The 16,791-nt window shown below is 39.4% G+C and overlaps 1 protein-coding gene across 1 annotated transcript in view; it reads left to right on the forward strand.

Moving 5' to 3' along the window:
• Positions 1–16,791, forward strand: part of HPSE2 (heparanase 2 (inactive)) — a 693,243-nt gene that overhangs the window by 575,581 nt on the left and 100,871 nt on the right. The gene's annotated exons all lie outside the window — the stretch shown is intronic.

Consider the following 16,791-nt stretch of genomic DNA (forward strand, 5'->3'; position numbering starts at 1 on the left):
TAAAGTAGATTTCTCAAGGTAAAAATTGACTTTATTTTTTGAGAAGAAAAAACTAAATTTTACAAACTACTTACAGCCAGATGGTGAGCTCATGGGGCATCCAAAACACATTTTGTTTTTAAGTGTTGAAAATCTTTTAATATAAAAAAAATGGGACACAAAAAGATAAATAATAACGAGCAAATAATTATAACAGTATTCTATGAAAGCATTTGAAACTGTAACTGATAATGGCATATTGTCTGAGTTCACCTCTGTTTCAACAAAGAGGTGGTATGAAATATAAGAGGAATATGGGGCACCTGGGTGGCTCAGTAGGTTAAAGCCTCTGCCTTCGGCTGGGGTCATGATCCCAGGGTCCTGTGATCCAGCCCCACATCGGGCTCTCTGGGATAAAGCCCCACATCAGGCTCTGCTCGGCAGGGAGCCTGCTTCCCTTCCTCTCTCTCTGCCTGCCTTTCTGCCTGCTTGGGATCTCTGTCTGTCAAGTAAATTAAAAAAGAAATATAAGAGAAAGATCTACATATATACATATATATACATATATACATATAAGAGAAATATACACATATATGTGTATATATATACATATAAGAGAAATATATACATATATACATTTATATATATATATATAAAACAAGATCAGTTGACCCTATAATCTGAATCATTAGGAATTCTAAAGGCATTTTATATAATTTCCTCATATGTTAGGAATCTGACATTTATTTGAAAAACTGAAATATTCCATCAAACTATCCATTTATTGTCTTTCCTTCCTGCCCGCCTGCCTTTCTGACTTTCTTGCCCCATTTTTTCTTGTTCTTCACTCAGTTTTTCTTATATTCCAGGCACTGTGCTAAGTAGTGGATTACAAAGTTGGATAAATTCTCGCTTCTGCCCTCAGAGATCTCTCAGTCTTGTGGCAAAGGCAGACACTTAAGCAACTTATTATAATTAGTGTGGTTAGTACCATAGTATAAGAATGCGCAGAAAGCTTCAGGAGCACCAGGAAGAGGCAAATCACTCTGTATGGATGGGGAGGAACTCTCTGCAGGAGGTGACATCAAACTGAGTTTGAAGGGCTTCAGGACTTCCCCAGGCAGTGATTCACATAGACGTGTGGGAGGCAGGGTGGAGCAGAGGGAAGACATTCTACAGGGAGAGCCCAACACTTGATTTACTTTGTTGTTCTTGTGTTCCTCAGCTTTAAATTAAGGTGCTTTAAAACTCATTCATTCTCAGTATTTTATTCAGCACTTCATACATATAACATTCAATTAATGGGAAATTCCAGGATTATTGACTGCTTACAAATCATGAATTGCTTTTTAGAACTGGTTGTCAAGTACACTTAAGTCCGATCTGCACACATTTTAATTCTAACCCTAAAATCTCCTTTTCTTTCTGCTTAGCTCTACATAAGAGTAAGCTGTGGACAAGCAGTACTTTATAACTTTTCCTCAGTTCCATTTTTCAGGTTTGAGAGGTCCTGTTAATTCTAATAGTCCATAACTAAGTTTACAAAACCTGCTTACCCTGGTTGATTGCCTTGAGAGCCAGTAGCCCTCCAGGACATGCTTATTCCTCAGAAAGCTGTCTCGGGCTGAGAGGCATGTTCAGCCTCATTGAAAGAAACGCCATCAGGCCCATCCAAGGGCTACCTAAGTTACCTTGGTAACTACCAAGGGCGCCCGAAGTTCCCAACCATAGCAAAATTAGACATTTAAGAAAAGGAGAGCTGCTTCTCAAAAACAGAGCTGTTCTCACACAGTCTTTGAGCAACAAAAATTCACTCAACACAAAACCTGGAAGCATGCTTGCACCTTATTGTTTTCCAATCTACCACAGCAATGACTCTCATCCCATGTGTTCTTCTTACTTTGTGACTTTGACATTCCCCCCTTAGAGGGAAAGGCTCTATGTTCCCTCTCCTTGAATCTGGGCAAGCCATTGTGACAGCCTTTACAAATAGAGCTCAGGAGGACATGCTATGTGATTTCTAAGACTGGTCTTTAAAAAAGAAGCACTCTGCCATGTTCTCTCAAGACACTTAGTCTTACATCCCAGCCTCCATGCTATGAGGAAGCCCAAACTGGCCTGCAAGGAAAGGTATGCAGAGAAGTCCCATGTTAAGTGTTCTAACCAATAGCCTATCTGAGGTCCCAATGAATAGCCAATATCAGCCACCAGATATATGAGTAAAAATGCATCCCCATGATTCTAGTCCCCATCCGATTCTAGTCCCCATCCTTTGAGTCCCTGTAATTGTTTTATCAACATTTTATTTTCTAGATTAGTCTGATACTTTTAACCTATAAATCTCTTTGATCTAGGATGCTAAAATAGCCTAGGACATGGATCTATCATGACAGATATTTTACTTCTAGGCTTGTACTGGGTTAATTTAAGTAGGACACATGGTAATGGAAAATGTCACCTAAATGATTTTCTTTATGCCTTCCTATTTATATCTAATGGGAAAAAAAGAAGTTGGTCTAGCTATTCTGCCCCCTCCTGAGATTATAACACTTTCATCATGGCTGGGAGTCTGAGAGCTATAGATGGAATCCAATGTGAATGATTAAAGTAACCCTGCCTGTCAGACCATCAGTCAGGATTTGACTTGTACACTCTTCTCTTCCTCCTGCTTCCCGACTCTACTCAGCAGGACACGGCATTTCATTTTCCACCTGGCTTCAACATAACTTCTGTGTTTCTTTTTGGTCATCCTAGGAGAGCGGGCCCAATACATAGAAGTTTCAGGAGCTTTGGAGAGAAAGAATAGGCATTTCTACATTTCTGGCACTAATAACAACCTACCTCAGATTTGTCTACCTTTTACAGTTTCCAATGCTGTATATTGCCGAATACGATGCAGAGAAACTGGATCACGTATTGTTGTGAAATGGTGCAGCCACTTTGGAAAAACATTTGGTAGTTTCTTAAAAACTAGATACATGCCTACCATATAACCCAGCAACCGTACTCCTAGGCATTTATTCCAGAAAAATGAAAACTTACGTTCACATACAAACACATATGCTATTGTTCATAGCAGCTTTATTAGTAATAGTTAAAAGTATATTAACAAACAAAATGTCTCTTTTTTTTTTTAAAGATTTTTTCTTTATTTATCTGACAGAGATCACAAGTAGGCAGAGAGGCAGGCAGAGAGAAAGGAGGAAGCAGGCTACCTGCAGAGCAGAAAGCCCGATGTGGGGCTCGATCCCAGGACCCTGGGATCATGACCTGCGCCGAAGGCAGAGGCTTAACCCACTGAGCCACCCAGGTGCCCCCAAAATGTCTCTTAATAGGTGAATGGCTGAACTGTATTACATCCATGTCATGGAATACTACTTAGCTATAGAAAGTGAACGGTGGACACACCCAACAACTAGAATGGATTTCAAAAGCAGTATGCTAGGTGAAAAGGCCAATATCAAAAAGTCAAGTAACGTATAATTCATTTGTATAACATTCTTGAAACAAAAAAATTATAGAGATGAAGAACAGATTTGTTGCCAGAGGTTAGAGAATGGGGGAAGGAGGGTGAGGATGACTATAAGGGGGTAGCATAATGGAGACTTCTGTGGTGGAACAGCTTTATATCTTGATCGTGGTGGTGGTACACAGAGGTACACATGGGATAAAATGGCATATAGTGACACACATAATCATACCTATGTCAGATTCCTTGTTTTGATATTGTACTATATTACATTAAAATGTAATCACTAAAGGAAGCTGGCTAAGGATACAGGAGACCTCTGTACTATCTTTGCAACTTCCTAAGAATCTCTAATAATTTGAAAATTAAAATTTTTTAAATAAGTTTTTTTCTCATTCTCAAAAATCCTTTCAGATATGTAAGCATTTGATATTTATCCTCTGTTTTCAGATGAAGAAACTAATCTTCAGAAAGGTTTTGATTTGTCTAATGTTGCATGGCTACAATGATTTTGGAACTGGTTCTTCTGACTTTAGTTTCAGTTCTCTTTCATCCAGATTGTAGCAAAACCACCTTAGTTCTAGAAGTCAGAAACTTAATGCTTCTGTTCTAGTTAATACTTCCTTTGGTTAGTTTCACATGGTTTATTCAATTGATTTTTTTTAACCACTTGGACTTAATAGATAGTGTATCATTTTATGGCATAGTATTTATAGTTCTATAAAATTTGTATGGTGGAAATGTTATATAACCAAGATAACATGAAGTACTTGAGTACTAAGGTTGAATTCAAGATCTTTTTAAAAGCCATATAGTTAATATTTTGGGAACTTTAGGGGTTAAAAAATTTGAAGTCCCAAAATATTTTGGAGTTTCCTTTTGCAAAACAGCAGGTCATAAGGTTTGCCACTCATCTTGTAGTCTCAGTATTTATATAACCGAAAAAAGAATACAAAAGTTGCTAGTCCAAAATGTACATAAGTCCTTTTCTCAAGTATCTTTAATATCTGGCTCTGCTTTAAAAAAAGGAAATTGGAAAAAGTCAAAAGGACTTTTCAAAAGTGTGGGACTAGAGTCCTTATACAATTTTATGATATTTTCCCCTGTTTTTGTCCACACCTAAATTGGGAGCAGTTTTCTTCTTGGTGGGCCTCTTCTATACCAAGTCTTTCCAAAACATTCAACTTTGTTTTCATGGAAATAACAACTCTCTTCATATTTTATTAGTTTGCATCATAAATTATATACATATGAAAATCAACCACCAATGGCATTACTAAATTTGGGGGGAAAACTGGAACTCTTCTTGATTGGTTTTCAATTCAGCTGATGGAACTAAGAATGTGGGCATACCTGTGAGTGGCCCAATAGCCATGAGCAAGCCATGAATTACTGTGCTTCTCAGAGGGACTGGAAAGTACCCATTCATCCAGTAAGTTCCTTGATGGAAGTCAGCTAAGAGGACCTCTAGTGTTTAATATTCAAAAATTGGAACAACACACTATCTTATATACTAAAAAGGAAAACAATGAAGAAATAAAGACATCTTGGAAATGAAAAATATGATTTCCAAAATAATAATAATAATAACAATAACAACAACAGCAATAATAGAAAATGAAGTAGAAGAGTCCCCATATATGGAGCAGAAAGTAAAAGAGACAGAAAAAATGAGATAAGACTTATGAAGTGGAGAGGACTAGAAGGCCCCAATTTCATGAGTAGGGTTCCAGTAAGACAGAACAAAGCAAATGGAAGAGAGGAAGTGGTCAAGGAAATAATGTAAGAAAATATCCTAAGCAAAGGAAACAGTCAACAAAACAAAGAGGCAACCCACGGAATGGGAGAAGATATTTGCAAATGACAGTACAGACAAAAGGCTAATATCTAGGATCTATAAAGATCTCCTCAAACTCAACACACACAAAACAGATAATCATGTCAAAAAATGGACAGAAGACATGAACAGACACTTCTCCAATGAAGACATACAAATGGCTATCAGAAACATGAAAAAATGTTTATCATCACTAGTCATCAGGGAGATTCAAATCAAAACCATATTGAGATACCAACTTACACCAGTTAGAGTAGCCAAAACTAATAAGATGGTAAAAAACATGTGTTGGAGAGGATGTGGAGAAAGGGGAACCCTCTTACACTGTTGGTGGGAATGCAAGTTGGTGCAGCCACTTTGGAAAACAGCGTGGAGATTCCTTAAGAAATTAAAAATAGAGCTTCCCTATGACCCTGCAATTGCACTCCTGGGTATTTACCCCAAAGATACAGATGTAGTGAAAAGAAGGGCCATCTGTACCCCAGTGTTCATAGCAGCAATGGCCACAGTTGCCAAACTGTGGAAAGAACCAAGATGCCCTTCAACAGACGAATGGATAAGGAAGATGTGGTCCATATACACTATGGAGTATTATGCCTCCATCAGAAAGGATGAATACCCAACTTTTGTATCAACATGGACAGGACTAGAAGAGATTATGTTGAGTTAAATAAGTCAAGCAGAGAGATTTAATTATCATATGGTTTCACTTATTTATGGAGCATAAGGAGTAACATGGAAGACATGGGGAGATGGAGAGGAGGAGGGAGTTGAGGGAAATTGGAGGGGGAGATGAACCATGAGAGACTATGGACTCTGAAAAACGATCTGAGGATTTTGAAAGGGCAGGGGGCGGGAAGTTGGGTGAGCCTGGTGGTGGGTATTATGGAGGGCACATATTGCATGGAGCACTGGGTGTGGTGCATAAACAATGAATTCTGGTACGCTGAAATTAAAAAAAATTTAAAAATTTAAATTTTTAAAAATTAAAAGAAAGAAAGAAAACATCCTAGAAGTGAGTATGCCCTGACATGGAAGAGTAGTAAAATTGACATTTTAAAAGTCTAGAAAATTCTGAGCAGAATGAAAGAAAAATTATCCACATCTATACACATCACTTAAAATTTTCACAAACCAAGAATAAGAAGAAAATACTAAAAGCTTCCAGAGGAAAAAGGGAACAAGGCTTAGATGGCATCAAATTTCTCATCAACAACACAGGAGGCCAAAATTCAATAAAGCAATTCCTTCAAAGTTCTAAGAAAAGATAGTGTTTAACTCAGAAATCTGTACCTCATCTCACTTTGAATCAAATGTGAGGACAAAATAGAGGAATTTTCAGACCTGAAAGTCCACAAAGCGCTAGCTGGGTAGCAAATCTACAGAGCCGAAGGTCTAGATTGAGGCAGGAAGATGCAGGACTCCCAGAGGAGGGTTTCTGGGGAGAAAATGGCAATTTGATGAAGCAGGCAGTATGTTGGAGATTTTAGGGAAAAAAAATGAAACATGATAAAGCAACAGAGTTCAAGAATAACATAAAGGCTTTTCAGACACTCTGAGGTGGAGAGGAAGAGTGGGGAGAGAGGAGAGAATTAAACAAGAAAGTAGAGATTCAAATATGAGCAAACTAAAAGCTGATATGAGTTTCAGTGGTGGTTTTCATATTTAGAGTACACCTTATACAAATAATGGAAAATAACCATGGTCATAGAATAGCCCATAAATATTATCAAAGCCTTGGAAAATTAAAAGTAAATGTACAGCTGATAAAAATTGGGAGGTGGAAGGTTAGAGGAGAGGTGGAAGGAAAGACAGGAAATTAATGACCTTATTTTACAAAGTGAAATAATATCCTGTTAATATGGCAGAAAAAAATCAGAAAATTAATCTCAGCAAAGCTGAGTATATTGTCTGCCACAGTAATGGAGACCATTACTGTAGCAAGTTTTATTCTATTTTTGTTCTAAGATTCTTTGAAAATATGCACTGAGCTATGAATGGTCTGGCAATAGGACTCATTCCCATTTCAGATTTTGCTTGCATATTAAATCTGCTTAAAAGCCATTCACAAAAGTGAGAATAGAGCAACAGTCACCTCTGCTTCAGGATCTACCCTGAATGTTGCCTGAAAGTGTTAAAAAGCTTATCCTTGAAGTCTTAGATGGACTCATCCTTTCTTTACTTACAAATCTGAACTGGAGCTACCAATGTGATTCTGGTTCTTTTAAGTCATCCTTGGGGTCTTCCCATTCTGCTTTCTCCACCCAGATTTTTGCTTCTGACATTCCCACTAACGTGAAGAAATGGGTGTACATCTGGGAGCTCTGAATTATATACAACTAAACTATTCTAAATTTTTCTGCAAATTTGAATCTTTTGTAAAGTCTTTTCTCAATGACTTCTCTCAACTCAGATCAAGACCAGGAATCAAAAGCCAGAGGATTTCCCTGATCTGAAAGGGGTTTAACTTTAAGGGGTAATTGAGCTTTGAGGATGTCTGGCCTGTCGGGAGAGAAGGGAAGATGGTGAAGAAGAAGAAGAGAGAAGCAGAGGGGCATGGAAGAGCATAGGATGGGGAAAGAGGAAAAATAAGATGAGGGCTATTTGTTTCAAGTCATGAGTTGTGAAGGTATCTAAAAAAAAGTTTTAAGGGTTTCACATATTTCCTTTTCCTTGGCTGAAGACTCTCTTAATGAAATGATTTTGGAATTTAAATTTCTTTTGGATGCTTCTTCATGCCAATCAAAAAAATGGAGACCATTCGGTATTTATAAGCTTTTGCTCTAAGTTACTTCTCAAATGAGCATTTTGTTTCTATGTGAGAAATTCCATAGTTCTAAATTATTCTTGGTGAAATTATGTCATTTAGAAAGTAGGCACATGAATTTGGACTTTGTATGAGTAATATAAGAAGGGAGTGTGGCCTGGAAGTTTCAATCATTAGACTCTGGCTGGGTCACACCCATCAGAGGCTGTGGAAATGGTTAAACATGTGACTGTGCACCTACGGACTTCGGTCCCATCCCAATGGCTGGCTGATTCCATTAGAAATTTTCCAGTTCCTGGGAGCCTGCTTCCCTCTCTCTCTCTGCCTGCCTCTCTGTCTATTTGTGATCTTTCTCTCTGTCAAATAAATAAATAAAATCTTTAAAAAAAAAAAAAAAAAGAAAAGAAAGAAAAAAAAGAAAGAAAGAAATTTTCCAGTTCCCATGGGACAGAAGGTTTGGAGAGGAGATCTCTCCCAGAATCATAGTCTCACACACAAAGCAGCAAGAGTAATTAATGTTCTCAGAAGGACAAAGACAAAGTCAGGGTATATATGAGGCTTTTCTTGAGATGTGGCTTAAAGTAGGTCTTTCAGTGTATGGGCTTGATTAGGATTGGGTAAGTATCATGACAATATGGTTTAGGATTGGTGGACATAGCAAAGGAAGGATTTTGAGGTGTGGGTTTCAAGGATTTAGAGAGTCATTGGATACTATCTATTGAAAACTTGAGAAGTCAGATGTTCATTTTAGAAAGTTCCTGAAACAAACAATAAACTTCTTTTCTTTTTTTTTTTAATTTTTTATTTTTTATAAACATATATTTTTATCCCCAGGGGTACAGGTCTGTGAATCACCAGGTTTACACACTTCACAGAACTCACCAAAGCACATACCCTCCCCAATGTCCATAATCCCACCCCCTTCTCCCAAACCCCGTCACCCCAGCAACCCTCAGTTTGTTTTGTGAGATTAAGAGTCACTTATGGTTTGTCTCCCTCCCAATCCCATCTTGTTTCATTGATTCTTCTCCTACCCACTTAAGCCCCCATGTTGCATCACCACTTCCTCATATCAGGGAGATCATAGGATAGTTGTCTTTCTCTGCTTGACTTATTTCGCTAAGCATGATACGCTCTAGTTCCATCCATGTTGTGGCAAATGGCAAGATTTCATTTCTTTTGATGGCTGCATAGTATTCCATTGTGTATATATACCACATCTTCTTGATCCATTCATCTGTTGATGGACATCTAGATTCTTTCCATAGTTTGGCTATTGTGGACATTGCTGCTATAAACATTCGGGTGCACGTGCCCCTTTGGATCACTACGTTTGTATCTTTAGGGTAAATACCCAATAGTGCAATTGCTGGGTCATAGGGCAGTTCTATTTTCAACATTTTGAGGAACCTCCATGCTGTTTTCCAGAGTGGCCTCACCAGCTTGCATTCCCACCAACAGTGTAGGAGGGTTCCCCTTTCCCCGCATCCTCGCCAGCATCTGTCATTTCCTGACTTGTTAATTTTAGCCATTCTGACTAGTGTGAGGTGATATCGCATTGTGGTTTTGATTTGTATTTCCCTGATGCCGAGTGATATGGAGCACTTTTTCATGTGTCTGTTGGCCATCTGGATGTCTTCTTTGCAGAAATGTCTGTTCATGTCCTCTGCCCATTTCGTGATTGGATTATTTGTTCTTTGGGTGTTGAGTTTGCTAAGGAAACAGTTAACAAAATCAAAAGACAACTGACTGAATGGGAGAAGATATTTGCAAACGACATATCAGATAAAGGACTAGTGTCCAGAATCTATAAAGAACTTAGCAAACAATAAACTTATTTTCAAGTTGCATCTTCCTGTACAAGAGCTGTCCAGAATACTAAAGTCATGTTGATGAAGACAGTAAAATAATAAAGACAAGAAGCTGGTTTCCTTCCTCAATAGAGTATCAATAGGTAATGTGTGTGGTTGCTAACAAAAGAATCAGAGGCTTAAACATGTTGTTTGAAATTGCAGAGGTGGACAATAGAGGAAGTAAAAATATAATTTAGTCCTGTGTGGGAGAATGAAAGAGGAAATAGAAAGTGGGGGCTTTTAAAGAGCTAGATCCCCATCTTCCATATCAGAAAATCAGGGATATTTTCTAAACTTGATAATTAAGAAATAGTGTATTTGTTGGGAGAGGTAACACTCTTCATTATAAGACTTTGGTAGTTTAACCATGTGAATATATATTTCTTTGGTAATTTTTATTTATTTATTTTTTTCTTTGGTAATTTTTAAAAAAGAAGAAGGAAAGGCTGATGAGCAACTGAAAGTTCCAGACAAAGGCCATAAAGAACAAGGGCTGAGTGAGAGAAGGGGTCATTGATAATCTTCTCCAAGTTTCCTCAGAGTGGTGCGGAGGGGGGGTGGCAGAGAAGGCATGGAGAGGGGCAAAAGGGGGAGCAAAGGGAGTGCCTGGGAAGTTTAGGCAGCAAGGAAACAAAGAAATAGGATAGTCCTGAGGAGGGAATTCTGTGAGAGGGGCAGCCCCATGGAGACAGATGCAGAGGTGGCTGGGACCCTGCTGAGCAATCCTCCACTCTCTCCCCTGCACTCCCTCCCTCTCTGCTTCTCCTTTTCCTCTTACACTGGCTGTAACATGGGTCTGGAGTAGGTTTTATTATAATTTTTGGTGTATTTATTGACTGTAGTTTTATGTTTCCTGTTCATAATTGAAAAAGCAGATGAGTTAAATATTTCATGTTCCTCACACACAAAAAAATGTTAAACCAAATTGAGTTGCTTTTTATGTCTCTGTGGTCTTCAGTTGACTTGTTCTGTGGGTGAGTGGTCTTCAATGACTTGTACCTCCCCCCTCTCTCCAGCCTACACTATTACCTTTGGTTAATATAATCCACCTGCTCAGATGCCAGAATTCTTATTGTTTCCGTGGTGATCTGTCCTCTTCTAAGACACCTTTGATTATTTTAACCTACTTTTATTATCTCTGATCATGAGGTGGTCACTTTGTAGCTTAATGTATAATATTCAAATTATTTCTAAACTCATTTTTGACCTTTACATATATTTCTTCCAGTAACTAGTAAAGGAGAGCTTTCACTCCACTTAGAAACTCAGTAGTCAATTTCAATTTTTGAACGTGACCATAAACTCTTAGGTTATAAATGTTACCATGTCAGTTGGAGGTTCACACAGGATGAATAAAATCCTGCCAGATGATTATTTACTGAAATAACCTCTTGTTTTTATCAGATGAGTTTAGCTCAAATATACAATTAAAAATGACAAGAAAGGATTAAGAAGCCTATCTTCAATTTGTAAACTATAAGGAATTAAAGATTTCTGGGGTTGGAGGAGGCCTAGGGCAAGAAAGTCAAGAAAACGCATCATGGTTATATCAGACTAGAATCAGAAAACATGAGGTGTCTTTCTAGTCTCTTACTAGCTGTATGACATTAAGCAAATTAGTTAATCTCTCTGAAATACTATTTCTTTATCTGTAAAATGGGAATAATGGTAACATCTGCATCAAAAAGCTGTTGTGAGGATTTAGAAATAATGAATATGAAATGCTTAGCATAGTGCTTGACACATAAATAAGCACTTAATAAATATTAACTCTTTTATCATCAATGTTTCTATGACTCTTGCCACTTCAAATTCACCACTGGGTTTCATGCAAGTGACTATCTATTTGGGCATCTGTTAGAATAGATGAGTTCTTTCTCATCCGTGTTTTTGTGACTCCCTAGTTCGGCTCTCTTCCACCTAAGATCTATCATGGACTTCCACAGCTATTGGGTGACCTAGCTTCTATCCCTAGATAGGTAGATGGCAAACATCCCTTCTAAGGTTATAATTATATATACAAATTCAGTTATGCTTAGATCTTAAGTAACAACACAGTCTGTTGAAAACAAACCAAAATTCTTCTCATAATCCATAATTAGCTCTTTAAACTCAAAACCCTATCTGATGCCTTTTCCTTCCGGATCATCCCCTATGATTACAGGCTGTTGATTTCGTTTGCCCAGCTTCTCTTCCCTGCTATCTCAGAAAATAGTTTAAAAAAAAAAAAAAAGAAAGGAAAAGAAAGAAATTTCCCTTTTCCTTTGTTTCAGGAACTATTTCACTATTCTCTGTGTAGACACTAATGTCTATGGAGACTACTGAAGTTAGGGTAGTTCCCAGGTTTCTAGAAGGTGAATCTTGCTCTTGTGTAACCATCCTAGATAATGTAGTTCCTGTCTCTCTTCTAAATCCTGGATCCTGACAGTCTTTCTCGGTGATCACTATCCCCAGTCTTCCACTTCCCTTTGAATTAATAGGAAACTGAGCACAAAATTGGGATTATCCTATGGTTGAAGTAAACCCTGTCTGTGACTCTGTGACACAAAGGGCCTCATTCTTCCCTGGGCTTTGCTTTGTACCTAATTTTATCCAAGGAATTGTTTGCACATCCAGTCAACTGGAGGGGTCTGTAATGCCTGAATGGTCCCACATGCTTTGGAAGCTCTCAGGGTACCTGGGACTTCCTGTCCAGCTTCCTTCTGGGGGCTTTCCAAGGAAAGCCTGCTTCCCTCTATCTCATTTCTGATGTTCTCATTTTCAGTCTTTGTTCTCTTTGGTTCCTGGTTTTTGAGGATTCTGTGAGGTGACCCAATCACATGGAGGCTGGCTAAGAATTCACCTGAGACAACAAAGGGGATAGAAGTTTGTTGAATATATGGCAAGGTACCAGTGGGCAGGACAGCAAAGGAGAGGCTAGGGTGTCTGCCAAAAGACAGTGATTTGGGGGGGGGGGGGTGCTGTAGTTAAGGGGGGAATGAGGAGGTATGGAACAAAAGGAATTTTCCTTTTTTGGTACCATGTCTGGTTGTAAGTAGCCCATTGGTCAGCTAGGGTTTATGGATGTTTTGAGGTGGGTCACCTAATGGGCCTGTGTGTGTTGTGAACTGCCATGTGTGGTTCTGATGCTTCCTTTGCCTCTTCAAATGGTGCTTATTTTACTTTAAGTAAGTCTTGTAATTTTTTCTTGCTAGCTGGACATGACATGCTGGGCAAAAAAGAACTACTATAAATAGTACTTTAGTAAGGTGGTGGTGAAGTGTGGGGGAGGGGAATCATTCTGTAGTGCTGTTTGGGTCTCAGTGAGCCTGTGCCTCTGGACTACCAATCTCTCAAATGTTTCTCTCCTTTATTTATTTTTTTAAAGATTTTATTTATTTATTTGACAGAGAGAGATCACAAGAAGGCAGAGAGGCAGGCAGAGAGAGGGGGAAGCAGGATCCCTGCTGAACAGAGAGCCTGATGCAGGGCTTGATCCCAGGATCCTGAAATCACAACCTGAGCTGAAGGCAGAGGCTTAACACACTGATCCACCCAGGCGCCCCTCTCCTTTAAAAAAAAAAAAAAAAAAGATTTCATTTATTTATTTTTGCGTGCATGAGAAGGAGCCCAAGCACAAGCAGGGGGCCTGTCAGAGAGAGAGGGAGAAGCAGGCTCCCCGCAGAGCAAGGATGCAGATTGGATCCCATGGTGCTGAGATCATGACCTGAGCCAAAGGCAGATGCTTAAGGACTGAGCAACTCAAGTGCCCATCTCCTTTTCTTTTCTTTTTTTTTTTTTCCTTTATCCACTTTAAGTGAGACATGATGGCTACAGTGGGCTGGAGTTGGATCTTTTCCTTCCCTAACTCAATCAGGCTCTGATAAAACCCTAGCAGTTTAGACTCTGGTCAACTAGTTTTCTCTGAGGGCAGGACTTAAGAACAGTGTTCTGTTGTATTTTAAAATAGTTCCTTCTCCCCTTCCCCTGCCAAAAGCCCAAGGAGATTTTTCTCTGATATTTACAGTGGGAACTTGATCGAGCTTCAGGAGGTAACTCTCACAGTATCGTGGGGCCCCTCTATGACTGGGTCCCCCTTGGAGTTTTTAACTCTCAGAGTCAATTACAGTTCAGGTTTCCCTAGAGGGCACTTGTGCCCACAACAGAGTCTGCTCCCAGGTCTCTGCTCCTGTAAGGGTCATATTCCCCTGTCTCCAGTCTTGAGAGCAGCTGTTTGCACCGTGTCCTCCCCTCACTTACAAAGAGGTGTAGGACAGGGTGGCTACTTCTAAGCACCTTACTGCTAGAACCAGAAACATGAAGAATTTGTTCTCTTTTTAACTAATTTTTAATTTTAAAGTAATAAATGAATAAATTATCCTTGAAAAAAAATTAGTGAATTTCAAATAAGGAGAGTCTTCTTTGTATTCCATCCACAGCCTCATTCTTCTCTCCCCCTCCATGAGGTCTGTACTTTTATCATTTTATTGTTCATTCTTCTAGACTTTATATTTATATACATATATTGGAGACCTTTATTAACATATGTAGATTTACCTAATTATTTTAAAGATTTTATTTGTTTATTTGAGATAGAGAGAGTGGGAGAGAGCAAGCACAAACTGGTGGGGGGCAGAGGGAGAGGAAGAAGCAGACTCCCTGCTCAGTGGAGAGCCCCAGGACCCTGAGATCATAACCTGAGCAGATGTTTAACTGACAGCCAGCCATGCACCCCAATTTACCTAATTTTTTTTAAAGTGCTGCAGTAATCCCCAGTATGGCTGCTCTTGGCTCTATTTAGCAACTCCACTTTTGACAAATATTAAGGATACCTCTGTCTTCAGGAAATATAGTTGTGCTAAATGAAAGAAGCAGGGCCACAAAGGACCACATATTATATGATTCCATTTATATGAAATATCCCTAAATAAGCCAATCTATAGAGACAGAAAGTAGATTAGTGGTTTCCTGGGCTGGGACAGGGGTGGGGGGAGACAGTGTTGAGGAGTGATGGCTGAGGGGCCCGGGGTTTCTTTTTTTAAAATATTCTAAAATTGATTGTGGTGATGGATGCACAACCCTGTGAATATACTAAAAGCCATTGAATTGTACATATTAATCAATTAATTGTATGGTACATGAACTATATCTCAATAAAGCTGTATAAAAGAGGAAGAAATACAGTAGTCATCTCATTAGGTAAGCTTCATCAGGTCTAATTAAATTAGAAGCAGCCTCCAGGGACTACCTAATAGTGCTGGTGGTTTTTAACCTCAGCTCATCTACACAGATGGTATACTCTGTGACAAGCCTATTCTCTTTAGCAATTAAAGTTTTGCTAGGTTTTAGCCATGACCTTAAACTTAAGTAACTGTCCCAAGGTCATGCAGATCTGCTGCCCTAAAGTCAATGTCCTTTCTACTACATCATGCCATCTTCTATGTGTTTTAGCCTTGAGGACTCTCAAAGACCTGAGGGCTCTTTGTGGTCAGGGGCCTTAGTCACTTAATCTCTGTTGTGTTGGCCCCCCACAAGCAGGGTGCTTAGCACACAGTTTGTTCCTCATGCATGCTGGTAGAAACGCATTCTTAGAATTCCCTACTTTATCTGTTCAGGTCATGCCTGACCATGGCCCTGTACCACCTTAAGGCATCTGAGTTCCTGCGGGGCTGGGGGGAGAGGGGGCCAGGAACCCTTTGTCTAACTCCAAGAGGGGGATTTTCTTTTTAAAGAGGTTGTTAGGAAGAGTCTACAGGGAAATGCTAGGAAATTAAAATCTGTAGAATCAACATGAAGGCTGCTTACAGATTACATTAGTCATGGAAGGTGAATTCATTCTTGAGAAAGCAGAAAAGTGGAGATATGGGGAGGATGCAGTTGGCAGGAAGAAATGACAGGTACAATAGTTAACAAAGTACCTTCAGAAGGAAGAAGCCCAGCCTCAGTCATCCCTAATGCACATAAGCATGTGTGGATCAGAGAAAATTTAGAGTAGTGGCCAAAGCAGAAAGAGGCACATTGAGATATGGCTATATGTTCATAGAAACAAATAAAGCTGACCTCTGGAACACAGAGATGCTATCCCTAGACAAAAAATAAATCAACTACAGCATCTTCTCTCAGTGGAAGGGAGATCTTATATCTGCAAAGCAGTTTGTTTTGAAATTAGAAGACCAGGTAAGAACAGAAAAGGAATAAAAGAATTCCCTTCTTCTGGATTAGAACTCTAGGACTTGGGAGTCCAGAATAGATGGACCAAAGTCCTTGTGAGACAGACCACTCCACAAATAAGCCTGGCCTAAGTGCCAGCGCCTGAAGTGACTCAGGTGCCTCTAAAGAGCCTTCAGTGCTTAGCAGTCACCTTGTGGGAATTTTATGGAACTTTGTTTTGGAGGCATCTTTGCAAGTCCTCAATTCTCTCTCTCTCTCTTTTTTTTTTTTTTTTTTTAAGATTCCATCTATTTATTTGAGAGAGAGACAGAGATAGCAACAAAGATAGCAAGGAAGAGCAAGAAAGAGCAGAAGAGGGAAGGAGAGGGAGAAGCAGGCTTCCTGCTGAGCATGGAGCAAGATGCGGGGCTCCATCTCAGGACCAGGGGATCATGACTTGAGCCGAAGGTGGATGCTTAACCAACTGAGCCACGCAGGTGTCCCACAATTTTTTTTTTTTTTAAGATTTATTTATTTATTTGAGAGAGAGTGAGAGAGTACATGAGGGAGGCAGGAGGGGCTGAGGGAGAGACAGAGAAAGAAAGAGAGAGAGAGTCTCAAGCAGACTCTAAGCTAAGCATGCAGCCTGACATGGGGCTTGATCTCAAGACCCTGAGATCACCACGTGAGCTGAAACCAAGAGTTGGACACTCAACTGACTGCACCACCCAGGCGCTCCTGAATGTCCTCAATTCTG

This window comes from Mustela lutreola, chromosome 4 (assembly GCF_030435805.1).
Source record: "Mustela lutreola isolate mMusLut2 chromosome 4, mMusLut2.pri, whole genome shotgun sequence".
Taxonomy (NCBI): domain Eukaryota; kingdom Metazoa; phylum Chordata; class Mammalia; order Carnivora; family Mustelidae; genus Mustela; species Mustela lutreola.